The sequence below is a fragment of the Manacus candei genome, unplaced genomic scaffold, assembly GCF_025592945.1.
Source record: "Manacus candei isolate 608988 ecotype Guabito, Panama unplaced genomic scaffold, ASM2559294v1 h1tg000050l, whole genome shotgun sequence".
NCBI classification, from domain to species: domain Eukaryota; kingdom Metazoa; phylum Chordata; class Aves; order Passeriformes; family Pipridae; genus Manacus; species Manacus candei.
Window position 1 is genome coordinate 14069621 of NW_026138098.1, and position 12469 is coordinate 14082089.

Here is a 12469-nt window from a genome sequence, read left to right on the forward strand (position 1 = left end):
AAGCACTCCCGTATGCAGGGACTCAAACAAGAGATGTCGGTTTGCTTTTGTTTCCCATTCTCACTCCAGAAACTGCCATGCCAAGGCACAGAAAACCAGGAACAATTTTGCCCTTTCCAGACCATGCTGATCCGACGTGCAAAGACAAAGTTCAATTCCCTCACGTCTTCCCCACATTTATTCTCTGCCTCCAAAGTTTTCAGACCTCTCTTGCTTGGCAAGAGAGGTGACTTGGAGTACTGTGAGGTTCTCTAACCCCAGGCTCCATACTAGAGACAAGCACGATTCCTTTAACTCCTCTCAACCAAGTGCTTTGGTTTGGGTTATTATCTCAGGTGGATAATTAATTCTCTTGAATATCAGCAGCTGGCCCTGGGTGGGAGCTCTGCTGGAGAGAGTGGCAGAGCACAGGACTAGGTTGTAAGATGCAAGAACACCTGTTTGTGCTTCTTGTTTTCTCCCTTAAATCTATAAAGAAAGGGACAGAAGGAGACAGGATTTGTGCCTGCTCTGCCACAGAAAGGGGCCTGTAGGCAAGCAGCAGTGTGGAAGGGACTGGTTCTTTTTGCAAGATAAAGAGATGCATTGAGTACTAATTGCTCCAGCGGCTGTTGAAATGACAGTGTTCCTGACCAGCACTCCTTGCTGTGTCAGGAGAGCTGCAGGGTGAGTGTTGAGTTACTGGGGTCCTCCAAAGGCTGTCTGAAGCAGCAATAAAAGGCATTAGGAGCAAAAATGGGACAGGATGGTGCCTAGACTTTGCAGCAACTGAAATTGTGGATATGTGGATATGTGTTGTCTTCTGTGCTTGCAAGTTCTGAGTGCTCAAAGGGGAAAAGCAGGCAAGAAAACAAAGGTTTGGCAACATCCTAATTTGTGCTACAGGTTTCTTGCTGTGCAGAAGGGGTGACAGACTGCACAGGCAAATCACGTTGCTGCTAACCTGTGACAATTCCTCAATGGGCCATGACTGACCTGGTGGTGCCAGGATGGTGCACGAAAAACCAGCTCTGAGCCTGAAAGCACAAGGCCAGGGGCTGCTACGTTCATGGCACTGCTGTGCTGTGCAGCATTGCCACAGCTCCTGACTGCTTTGCTGGAGAGCCACACGGGGAGATGGAAGACTCGGTCCTTGCAGCCTGTCTCTGGGACAGGATAAGCAGGGCAGCTGCATATTACAGACACTTGCATCCTGGTTAATATGCACTTTGGGGTGGCAGACAGGGCATCTCAAAATGAAAGGCTGGGGCAGGCTGCCTGTTCGCTCCTGCCTGGGAGCACTCACAGCTTGTAAGTGTCCTTATATAAATCAAGCCTCTTTCCCAGCTGGTGGTTGTCCCTTCAGTATAGGTGGCTTTGGAGGTGGCTCTGTCCCTGCCATCTCTCAGGTGTGATATAGGGTGATTGAGAAACTGCAGTGAGTCCTGCTGCAAGCAGTCTGGAAAGTGCCCTCTGCAGATGAGAGAAGTATGCTGGGCTTGTGTACCCCAGAAACCCATGCTGGGATCCACTGCATGCCCTTTCCCCACCTCCCGCAGTGGTCTTGGATATGGGATGCTTTGGGATTTCAGAACCAGGCAGCAATGAGTCCTCAGCATTGCAGCTGCTTTGGTGGCCTCTCCAGCTGGAAAAAGCTCCCTTGCCTACCCTGACATAAAGAGAAGAGCAGAGGTGCTACAAAAACTAGTAGAAACCTGTGCCCACTGATCCCCCCACAGGGCTCACCTCACACAGTGGGGAACATGTCCCCTGGTGGGTGACAGAGCTGGCTGAAATGGATGGGGCTGTAATGGAGGTACCTGCCGGCAGGGCTACCTGGGAGACGCTCTTATCTGTCATCTGATTTATCCAGGTTAAAAGGCTGCAATCAGTCACCAAGGTAGATTCATTCCCCAGTAAATAGTGCCCGAGGGCTTCCAGGACCTATTTTACTGCTAAGCACTCTCTTTCCAATGCTTGAATACCTTTGTTCCCAATGGAGCTGTTGCTGGCTGATATATATATGATATGGAGAGTCCCAGTGACTTTTTTATTTTTGCTCTGTACAGCTTCTGGCCTTGTCTCTGCTGCAGTGGGCTGCACAATGAATTATCTGTCCGAGGTTTCCTTGCGTCTGGGGCAAATCCAGCCGAGACTGCTCTTGGCTGCTGGGAGAGCTGTGTATGAAACAGCTCTGCCTAAAGCCTGGGCAATTGGCACAGTGAAAGAGGAGAGGTTTGAAGGGGAGGGAAGTGATGCTCAGAGTGCTAGTGGGGCTGGTCCAGGTTTTGGGCTGGGGGCTGGACGTGACCCAGCTCTCCTGCACTTGCTGCTGTCGCTGGGGCACTTTGTGAGCCGGTGACAGAGCTGGGCTGAGGGACAGTCATGTGATATGGTGCCCAAACAGTTTCTTTCTCCAGTGACTTATTCCTGCTGGACCTAATTAGAGCCTGTCCCCTATCACAGCTAAGTTTCTTCCAGGTTTGAGTACCTCCAGGTTCAGAGAGGACTCCCAAGCTGTGAAGAACAGTGACTGGCATTGCTCTGACAGTGGTACTCCAGTGATCTCCAGAAATAGGGCCCCCTCTGTCTTCTGAGGTTCAAGTGCCACCTCTCGTGGCATGCCACAAAGCCATTGTGATTTCCTCTGGCCACTGAGCTCCCCTGCCTTGGCCCTGCTCTTTGTGGGCATGTTTGTATTTGACTTGGTGACAGAGAAGAGGAAGTCTCTGTCAAGAAGGCTATGGACACAATATCAGAGTCTCTCCTCATTTTAATATTTTACTTTTTTTCATCCCAATTAAACCAACAACACAAACCCACAGAACTGCTGGTAGTAGGTTGCCATCCCCATCCAAGCTCTGGGTACTGCCTGCCTCCAAATCCCAAATGCCAGGGGAAAGGCTGCATCCTGTCCCCTTCTTTGGGGATAGCTAGGGACCCTTTTCTACTAAACCTGGTTCCTTTGTACCTTCAGGCACTTGTCCTGCAAACATTTGAGGTTTGACTGCTCTTGTTCTTTTTCCTGTCTTTGACAAATCTCTTGTGTAGTTCATCATCCCAAATCGGTGTGTTAACTTCCTCCCACTCTTCCCCGTCCCCTCTCACTCCTCCCACTAATTAGAGTGAAGGCCTAATGGAGTATTACTGTGAGGGACTAAGCAGGCTTCCCAAAGTGCTTACCTAAGAGGACAGCACTTTGACTAATAGATGCACATTAAAGCTGTGCATCCTCTCATCCTCTTGTCCTGAGAGAGGGAGGAGGGGACCAAGAGTATGAAGCAGAGCTACACGTATCAGTATCACCAGAATCATTGGCTCTCTCCACATATCCAGATTGTGCTACACAGTTGGACCATTACTGCTCTCAGATTCACCCCTATGGATGGGTTTTAGATCTAAGCTGGCCTTTGGTAACACCCCAGCCAGGTGGATTTGACTTCCAGTAAATGCAATGTGCTCCTTTGCCAGTTACAGATACCAGTTTTCCTGCTTAGGGGAAAGTGGTTTTTTTCCTCATGCCATGTTTGTACAGCACCCAGCCCAGGAGGGCTCCTTCAGTCCCCCAGGGGATGTTCTAAAGTTCCTGCATCAGTCCTTTGAAAACTGGATCACCAAAAGCTGCCCTGAGATGAGACACTGGGACAGCCAGAAGGAAAGCAGGAGGGGTGAGGCCTGTCTGGTAGCACAGAGCACTGGAATGTCATTAGAGTTTTTTTTTCCTGATGGTTCTTTGGCTTTGAAGCCTCCTCTGCAATTTCCAGAGGCTGCACTCACCACTGGAGGAGAGTTTGAGGCTGGAACTGTGCAGAACCACACAACCTGAACTTCAGGGATGCACTGGGATGATTGGCAGTGATGATCAATTTGTTTAGCTGTCCATCTTCCCACAATTCAGTTTCTGAACCTGTGCTGGGTTGCAGAACCAATTGGATCAGCCTGACAACCATCAGCAATGTCATCTGCAACCTTCAAGTGTTTTGCAGCTCAATCCTCTGGACCCCTGGAGGGCATCACACTGACATTTAAACCTTGTAAATGGCAGCAGCGCTCAGAGGTACCAGGAGAAAAGTCAAGTGCTTCAGTAAGATGTGGTCAGGCATGGGTCTGCACGTGGGGGTTTGCTGGTTTGCTCTCAATCTAATCTTGGGAGAGAGGTAGCAAGGTAGCTTGATGCAAAACAGGGGTGGGCAGAGTGGATGGGAGAGGACAGAAAAATGGAGAGGAGTGAGCTGAGGCTATCATGGGCCTTTCTGAGGAGAGAGAAAGGATTTCCAGAAGCTAGTTTGGAGAAGTAAAGCCATGCTGTCTATGAAATGTGGGTGCTGGGGTTCAGGGAACTCCTGATGGCTGGGCCTGGGGGTGGCATCAGGGGACAGCTTATGGCATGCTTCTGAGATTGTTTCACTGGGGAAAGTATAACTTGCTAAGTGGATACAGCATGTGCATGAAGCCAGCCTTACCTTTGTTTCACTTGGGTTCTCCAGGTTCCCAGATTTCTTTCTGCCACTTCTTACTGGGAGCCACCCTTTTGGTGTCTGACCTTTTAGCGACATCACCTAGGTAAGTGCTGGCTGTTTGGAGATGGTTTTTTGTGTGTTCCTGGCTTTGCTCCCTGATTAGTAGCAGCTCTATAACAGGAGAGATGTAGGGATAGACACAGGATGGGTTCAAGTTGTCCAGCTTCATTCCCTAAAGTCAGCAGCTGCTGAGTCACCCATGCTGCTGATATTCTTCATGAGGGTGCTTCAGGAGGAAACTTGGCTAAACGGATCTGAGCATCAGCACCCTAAGGGCAGTCATGGAAATGGCTCTGTGCATCTCATTCATCTCCTCTTATGCTGGGCAAGGCCATGAAACCTAAAAGTGCAGACACTGATACAAGACCTGAGCTTGGCCCAGCTGCAGCATAGATCACAGTCTGTCCCTGGTTCTCAGGCTCCAGGCTTTCGAGTGCTGGTACCTGACATGTGAGTGCTGGGAGAATGAGGAATCCACCATAGCAAGAACATCCTCAGGACAACTGCCCATGTGCATGTAAAGTTGAGGGGAAGGGATACAATGCTTTCCTGTTACAGGGAGGAGGGTTATCACCATCCTGGCCACCCACCTGTGCAAGGGGATCCTTCAATCTCATTTATGTGAGCACTGGGGAGGAGGGATATCAGAGCTCCCCATGGGCTGGACACCACTCCCTCCCTGCCTCAGTGAAGGCACAATGAGTGGCCACAGAGTGGGGTCACTCGGTAGTGCTCCCATCAGGGAGGAAGCCTTCCTGCGCCCTGGCAAACCCCTAGTGAAAGACAATCAGGCTCACTGTCACTGAGCTAATTCCGACGGCATAAAAGCAGTAATGAAATTCACGGCAGGATTAGCCTCTCCATCCAATGGGCCGGCGCCACAGTGACATATCGTGCTTCTTGCCCGAATGTAACACACCATCTAATTTACGTCGTGTAGCGAGCGGGAATGAAATGTTCATAAAGAATTGCTGAATCTTGTCACCTTAACTGCGGCCCCGGGCTCTGAGGCATCTGTCAGGGAGAGGAGAGCGGAGAAGGAGGCTCCTGCCTTGCAAAGCTGCGACCAGGGCTTTGGGAAAGGGGAGATGGCTGCATTAATCTTCTGGGTCTGTGCAATGGAGATGTAGCATGTGGGGATGAGGACTCTAGGCTGGAGGAGGGGGGCTGTAGAGCTCCCTTGCATGTGCACACTGTACTAAGTGGTGACAGTGACAAGGAAGGGGCTGTTAGATCTTCCCCGCCCCCAGAACTGCATGCCTGGGATGCATGAGAAGGGACTTGCAGTGGTGTGAAAATAAAGGGGAAGCATCCTTGGAGATCTATGTGCTCACAGCAGAACATAAGTTCGGAAATTCCATATTGGGTCCCACATGCAGGTGCACACCAGTCAGCAACTGCAGGTGTTGCCTGCCTTGGGAAGCGTGTGCATAATCCTTCTGCTGTCGTTCAGCAGCCCCGTTACCTCCCTCCCCTCCCTAAATGTTTATTTGCAGTTAATTTTCATGGATCCTAATGGCTTGGATCCTGCTAGGGGGGATCATGCTTGCCTCTTCAGTCAGAAAGTTTGCAGAAAAAAATAGCCCTTTCCTGTTGTGTTTGGAGTAATAGCGTCTTAGTGTCCGGAGGGGAGTTGGCAAGGAAACAGGGAAGTTTATTAAGAGTAAGAGATTGAATTCCATTGGGTTTAATTGGAAGTGCTTGAGCAAACAGGGGAGGGAGCTGTCCAGTCTAGCTCTCTGGAAATGGCAGTGCTGGCCCCAGGCTCCATGACCATGGAGCTGACTGGTCTCAGGGCCACCTTATCCCCTTGACTGCTGGGGAAGCTTCAGAGTCTGGCTTGTTTGCTTCCTTAGGGTCATTTGTGCACCTCAACCCTGGCTTCCTACTCCATCAGTAGGATCCTACATGGGTTCTGGAAATGCTGGATCAGGAGGGATGCAGCTCAGAAGTGTCTGGGGAAAGGCAGTATTTGGGTCCATATTTTACTTTGGAAGCTGGTTGAGGGCAGAAAGTGTGTAAGTGAGGTGTGGCTCCTATCCCTCCTGTGCTACCCAGTCCTCTCCATGAAAATCTGGATTTTCTCCCTCGGCAGAGGCAGCACAGCTCCAGGCTGGGACTCAGCAGCAGTTGGCTGGGGTGCAGGTATTGGATATGTAATTTGCAATTGGGATATGAAAACTTGAAAGGCCTGCTCTGCTTTCCCATTTTAAAGTAAACGTGAAGCAAATCCACTTTTGGATCCTAAGCCCCACACTGTCCTTCGGGGCACAGAAAAGTCTCCAAGTTAGATTCCCGTGGATGAAAACATCTGCCCACCTTGGGCTGGCCTGGACACTGCCTGCAGTATGAGCTGCAGCACCTTTGTGCCTCTCCTGCACTGATACTCACAGGCATGCAAAGCAGTATGGAAATGTACCTTTGTGGCTGCAAAAGTAGCTGAGTGCCAGAAGTCTGATTCCCTCCTAGAAAAGCCTCTCTCCAAGACCTTCTCCTGTCCCACACAGTTGAAAGAGGCATCAAATATTCTCCTTGCAGATGAAGGTAAATGGGGGCTCAGACATTTCTTTTGCTTTGAATTCAGCTGATCGCTCTGCTGAAAAATTCAAAATTAAAGAACAATAAATAATTTATTACTTTATTTACTTTAATTCAATAAATTGCTTCCCCACAAATTAAGATATATTGCTTCAAATTAAATGTTTCATTAAATCTGAGATTAAACTTTTGGGGGCTGGGGAAAGTAAGACTTTTTAATTTGGCTGAAAACATGAAAACTGCCATTTTCCATTGCTTTAATTGCAAACTCTGGAACAAAAGTGACACAAATTTTACAAAGCACCCTTGTGCTGTTTTGGTTGCTGCTCCCACTCCTCTGGGACATCAGTGGGTTTCTCATTCTGAGTCTCCCAGGGTGATATGTGGCTGCAGACTTTCAGCCGCAAATTCAAAGGGAGCACATCTCTAATCCCAACCAAGCCTCACAGGAACAAGCTTTAATTGAATCACTTTGTGTCTCAGAGTTTGCAGGGTCTTGTTTCTCCACAACCTTGCTTTGTGGATGAAACTGCTATAGTGGCTGTGTTCCAGCTCTGTGTATTCTCTTTGTTTTACATATATATATTTAACTTCCTCTTGGTTGATGCCCTGTCCTGGGACTTCTGAAGGTGGGGTTTCAGCCATATGCTATATCCCAGTCTCCAAATGTGGTCTTCACCTCTGATGAATACAAGATATAATCTCATGTCTCTGTTTTCTGGTGGTCTCATACATGCAGAAGTCTTCTACAGGTTCTCACTAGTATGATGGCCAAGAGACAGAGATGAATGGGACAGACAGACTTTCACAGGCGGAAATATATGTAGATTGAAGTGAATGAGTTTGCTAGTTCTCTGGGCAGTGATCTGCTGTGTACTGCACCCAGCATGAGAGAGAGCTACATGGTGGGATCTCTGGGACCTGTCTGGCTGCGGCATGTCAGTACCAGCTTTTGTAATTTATCAGGGACTGCTGGAGGGGCTTCCACTTAGCCTGTGCCTCCCTAGGTACTCAGGCACCTATGCACCAATACACCCACTGCAGAGCACCTCAGTGCCCTGTGACAAAGACTGTGCTGTTCCACCTAGGAACAACCTGCACAAACACAGTTGTGGGAGCAAATAATTGCTAAAGGGCTCCTATTCTTTCCCCTTGGACTCTGCAAGCAGAAGAACTGTAGGTGCTACAAAATGGTGCTGAAGGAATACTCCCTCTCTTGTTCAAACCTTGGTTGGCAGGCTTCGCACGACAGAAATGCTGGGTTGGTTGTGACCATACCCTTTTTAGTGCCCTCTTCTCCCATGGCTGCAGGCTCACCACTCTGTGTCCTTCACTTGTGATGGTATCTGCTGCAGATTTGCAAAACTGGGACCATGGTTGTCTTTAACAAGAGGGTTAGAGCAGCAAAAGGAGCGTTTGGGATATTGGGTGGTGTCTGATGGAGAAGATCCTGTGATGCCTACTCTGGGCTGCTCTGAACAGGGCTGCTAGGAACCTGGGCAGAGACAAGACTGTGCTTCTTTTCTCTTTGGGTTTAAAAGCTTTCCCTAAAGGGAAAATTTCCTTCTGAGGGCCTTTTTGCTTTCAGGAGAGGTTTCCCTCTAGGGAATCTTTTAAAGGGCTGGGAAAATTTCCTTTTCTGAGTTGTCCTTCAGGCACCAAATGGCAGGGAAATGCCCCATGAGGAATGGGGTGCACATAGGGTGTGGGAGTTAGCTCTGCAGGCAGGATCCCAAACTCCATCCCTGAGCAGTGAATGATGCTGGAGAAGCAACCTCTGAACTGCATGTGTGTCAGCTCCTGGAACTCAGGCTGGGGCTTCTGGACTCGTTGGGTCCCTGGCAGAGGGCATTTCCTTTCAGATCTACGAATTGTAACATCCCTCCACGATATGGGGAAAGCCATAGTCGCTGCAGCAAGTGGGCTTTTGCCAGGCAAAGTCTCTTATGTACTTACTATGTAAGTCAAGAGTATTTACAGGAGATCTTGCTGCCTGTAACTTAAAGCTTTAGCGAAACAAATTGGAATTGCCTTCTGGAGGCCATTGCTATAAATTACAGCCCCAACATCTGTCCACATCTGCAATGTCTAGACAACCCGTCTCGGCTAGAAGAGGGAGGGTGGGGGAGGCTGTGATCACAGTGGGGAGGGGAAGCAAAGGGCTTGTGCTGAGGCTTGTGCCAAGCACCCTGGCTCATGCTGCCCTTCTGCTTTTGAGCATGATGCTCCAGCCCAGTGAGGAGGGACTTCCAGGGGCATCCGAGGCAGGAGGAGACACATCTGCCTTCCCCCACTGCAGATTGATACCAGCAACAAATCTGGCCCTTGGAAGTGTTGACTGCTGCTGCCTCCTTTATTGTATGTTGGAGGATGTGAGGGAAGGCAGCGCCTTCAGGCAGGCTTGTTCCCGGCTTTCCATGGCCCCTGTGCAGTGCTTGCGATAAAGAGGCCTGGCCGTCAGCTGAATGATTGTATTTTTTTTACAGTTCCTAGCGCAAACCTTCTCATTTATATGTAAAGTAGCCATTAGTCATAGCTCTGTTCCCTCACACTGCCTGATGTACAATCACATTTTGCAGTGGATGAATCTTTCCACACAGCTGCTCTGCTATGAATAATCCGTTGCCGGGCCCATAAATCAGAAAAAAATCATGCACCTCCTTTGCCTGATCCTTACACAAAGTCATATATTTTACATGAGGACAAGCTAAATATTCATGAGGCTTTAAAAGGCTGTTCTGACTACAAGGTACTTGTTGGGGTTGTTTTTGTTCTATCGGGTCAGGTTTGGTGGTTTGGGTTTGTTTTTCATCCTTGTAAGAAGAAATCTTACTTTCCCCTTTGCCACCCTTCAGACAGCAACACTGAGCTCTTGGCAATGATCCTCTGGACTCGTGCTTGCTGAAGGACTGATGAATTTGTCATTGCTGCTGTCTCAAGGACAGGCTGATGAAAAGTGCTGCAAACACCAGAGGATGCATCCTGGGGAGGTGGCCAGGCCTCAGAGAGTGAAGGAGCTGCATTTAGGGTAAAGAGGTCCTTCCAGATCTGTGCTGGGGCACCTGGCTGGCTGGGAGTCGGGGTGCATGTTTCTGTATGTTCCTCAACTGGGTGTTCAACACCAGGGCCTCTGGCAAGTCTGTGGGTGAAACTGGGAAGGCTGCTGACAATGGCTATAGTCCCTGTTCAAGAAGGTTGTTGTCACCCTGATTCCTTTTAATCCATATTTTAAACAAAGCACTGCATAGTCTATGGAAAGGACTAGGACCAAGGCTTCAGCATCTCCTGCTTCCACGTGGCCAAGTGGATCTGGTGGGAGAACAGCACTATGCAGCCACAGTGGTAAGATGGGAAACTGGGAAATGAGCTCAGGTTTACCTGCTCAGAATCCCCGTGAGGATGCCCAGCTCTCAGGATCTGACCTTTCTGAGACTTTCCCCCACTCTGCCTTGGCCATACAGAGCCTCCAGCGGCAGTGATGATGCTGTTCCTGCAGGGAGGGCCCTTAGCCCCCACAAAAGACCCTGACAAGTGTGAAGACAAGAGGTTTTTCACCCAGTATCCACTGAATTAGCAGCTCCCCATAACTGAAGGGACCAGTCTCATCCTTCCCTACCCTGGAGCACAATTCCCACCTACCCTTGCAGTAACTCTGCCATTTGTCTGATGGCAAAAAAGGTCACTTTGACTGGCCAGTAAAGAAGCATTTTTTTATATTTCCTTGGTATCATTTTCCTGACACTACAGTGAACAAAACCAGCTCACCGTGCTAGCAAACAAGTTTGGGAGCAGGCAGAAGATGAGAGGAGGAAGCACATGGCTGGCAGAGACAGGAGAGGGGATGTAGCTCCCCTTTTCAGCAGCACAAGGGGTACAATCAGCTCAGCCTGTAATGTCAACCCACAGCCTGACCACTGTGGTTTCTCTGCAGAGAAGCCTTTCTTTCTGGTCATCTCCTCCATTCGTGCTGCCTTGCACTTCTCCTTTTACCAGGTAATGGGTACTGTCCTGTTCAGTGAATGTAATTCATACCACGTGGGCTTGGACTCTCTCCTTTTGCTCTTGCATGACTGAGTAGCAAAGTCCCTTTGTCCTAAAAAACCCCTTTTACCCCATCCTGCCCCCAGTTTCCCCAGGCCACTGCACACCAAGCCCCTTTAGCTGAGATGCCAGTCCCCTGTGTGAAACATGCCACCATCATGAATGAGCTGGGATGGAGAGGCTGAGCTGGGATATTTCTGAGTGCAGGGGGCCCTGTTGCCTTCTCACAAGTTCTTATGCTATCAGACATTGCCTGTGTGCTCACCACTGAAACACACCCTCAATAACAGCTGCTGCTGCTGCCAAGTTCTTGCAGGACAAAGGGAATAACAAAAGGTTCTTCCACTGGAGTGGTCTCTTCTTTTTACTTCCCTTCCTTTTTGCTCCAACTTGGAAAGAACAAAGTCAAGGCACTGCCAAAGCAGAGGAAAACAAGGCCAAGCACACACAGATGGTGACTTCACAAATTTAATTTAAAATCATCCTTTATTATTCAAAATATTAAAATTCAAGCAATAATGCCCAAAGGAGCTGCACTGATTAAAGCTCCCTAATGTTTCATGGCAAAATCTTGCTGCTTCCACCAAAGGTCACAGGGACAAGAAGTGAAACCCCTCTGGACTGTAGAGAAAAGTAGGGCTGTACCTGCTGTAGATCACTTAACCAGTTACTTACTGACCCAATCAGCTTCACTTGAAGCAAAGCACCAGCTGTTCCTTACCCAATTAATGATTGCCACAGCAAATTAACATGGCGCTACACCAGGCGTGGATGTGGTCCGCAGAGTCCGGAATGCACAGAGCAATATGCTATTGCAAAAATAATCACAGTAATATCTTTACCGTTAGGTAGCATCCTTCATCTGGAAGGATGCTGAGGTCCCTGAGCGCTATGTGGCTCACTTCATGCAACGTGCTCTGCAGTGAGGGGGTGGAGGGCAGGGAGGGAGTGTATAGTTGCTGTTTCAGGGGAAAGTAAAGAGGAGCTGGTCAGGGCAGCTCTACTGTGGCAGAGACAGCATTGACCACACGTCTGGTTCCTGCAGTCCAAACAAATCATTGCTTAATTGGTTGTAAATCTGCTGAACTCGAAGTGTGCCTTCCCCCTGCCTTATGCATCACAGTCCTCTCCAACGCCTCTCCTCCTGGTGTGCGATGTGACATCCCGATGGCACAGGGCTGCACCACAGATCCAGTGGGTGTCACGGCTTGATGTGCTGCCCATTCTCTTCCTGGTTACAGTGGACATAGCAAGCTTCTGGGTGTAGAGCTGGCCATCCAGCTGCAATGAGCATCCTGCAGTGGGAAGGAACCACAAGGCTGGGCTGCAGATGCAGGAAAGTTCACATGGCAAGGTGTTATTCCATGCTCAGTGCTGCTGGGCCAAGTGCT

General features: G+C 49.3%; 1 long non-coding RNA gene across 1 annotated transcript; it reads right to left on the minus strand.

Annotated features, from left to right (window-relative positions):
• Nucleotides 1-3769: 3769 nt before the first annotated feature.
• On the minus strand, nucleotides 3770-5772 carry LOC127476756 (uncharacterized). Its single transcript, XR_007906720.1, has 3 exons — nucleotides 5485-5772; nucleotides 4443-4610; nucleotides 3770-3891 (listed from the first exon to the last, which is right to left on the minus strand). It is a non-coding gene; the product is annotated as an uncharacterized LOC127476756 (long non-coding RNA).
• Nucleotides 5773-12469: the final 6697 nt, after the last annotated feature.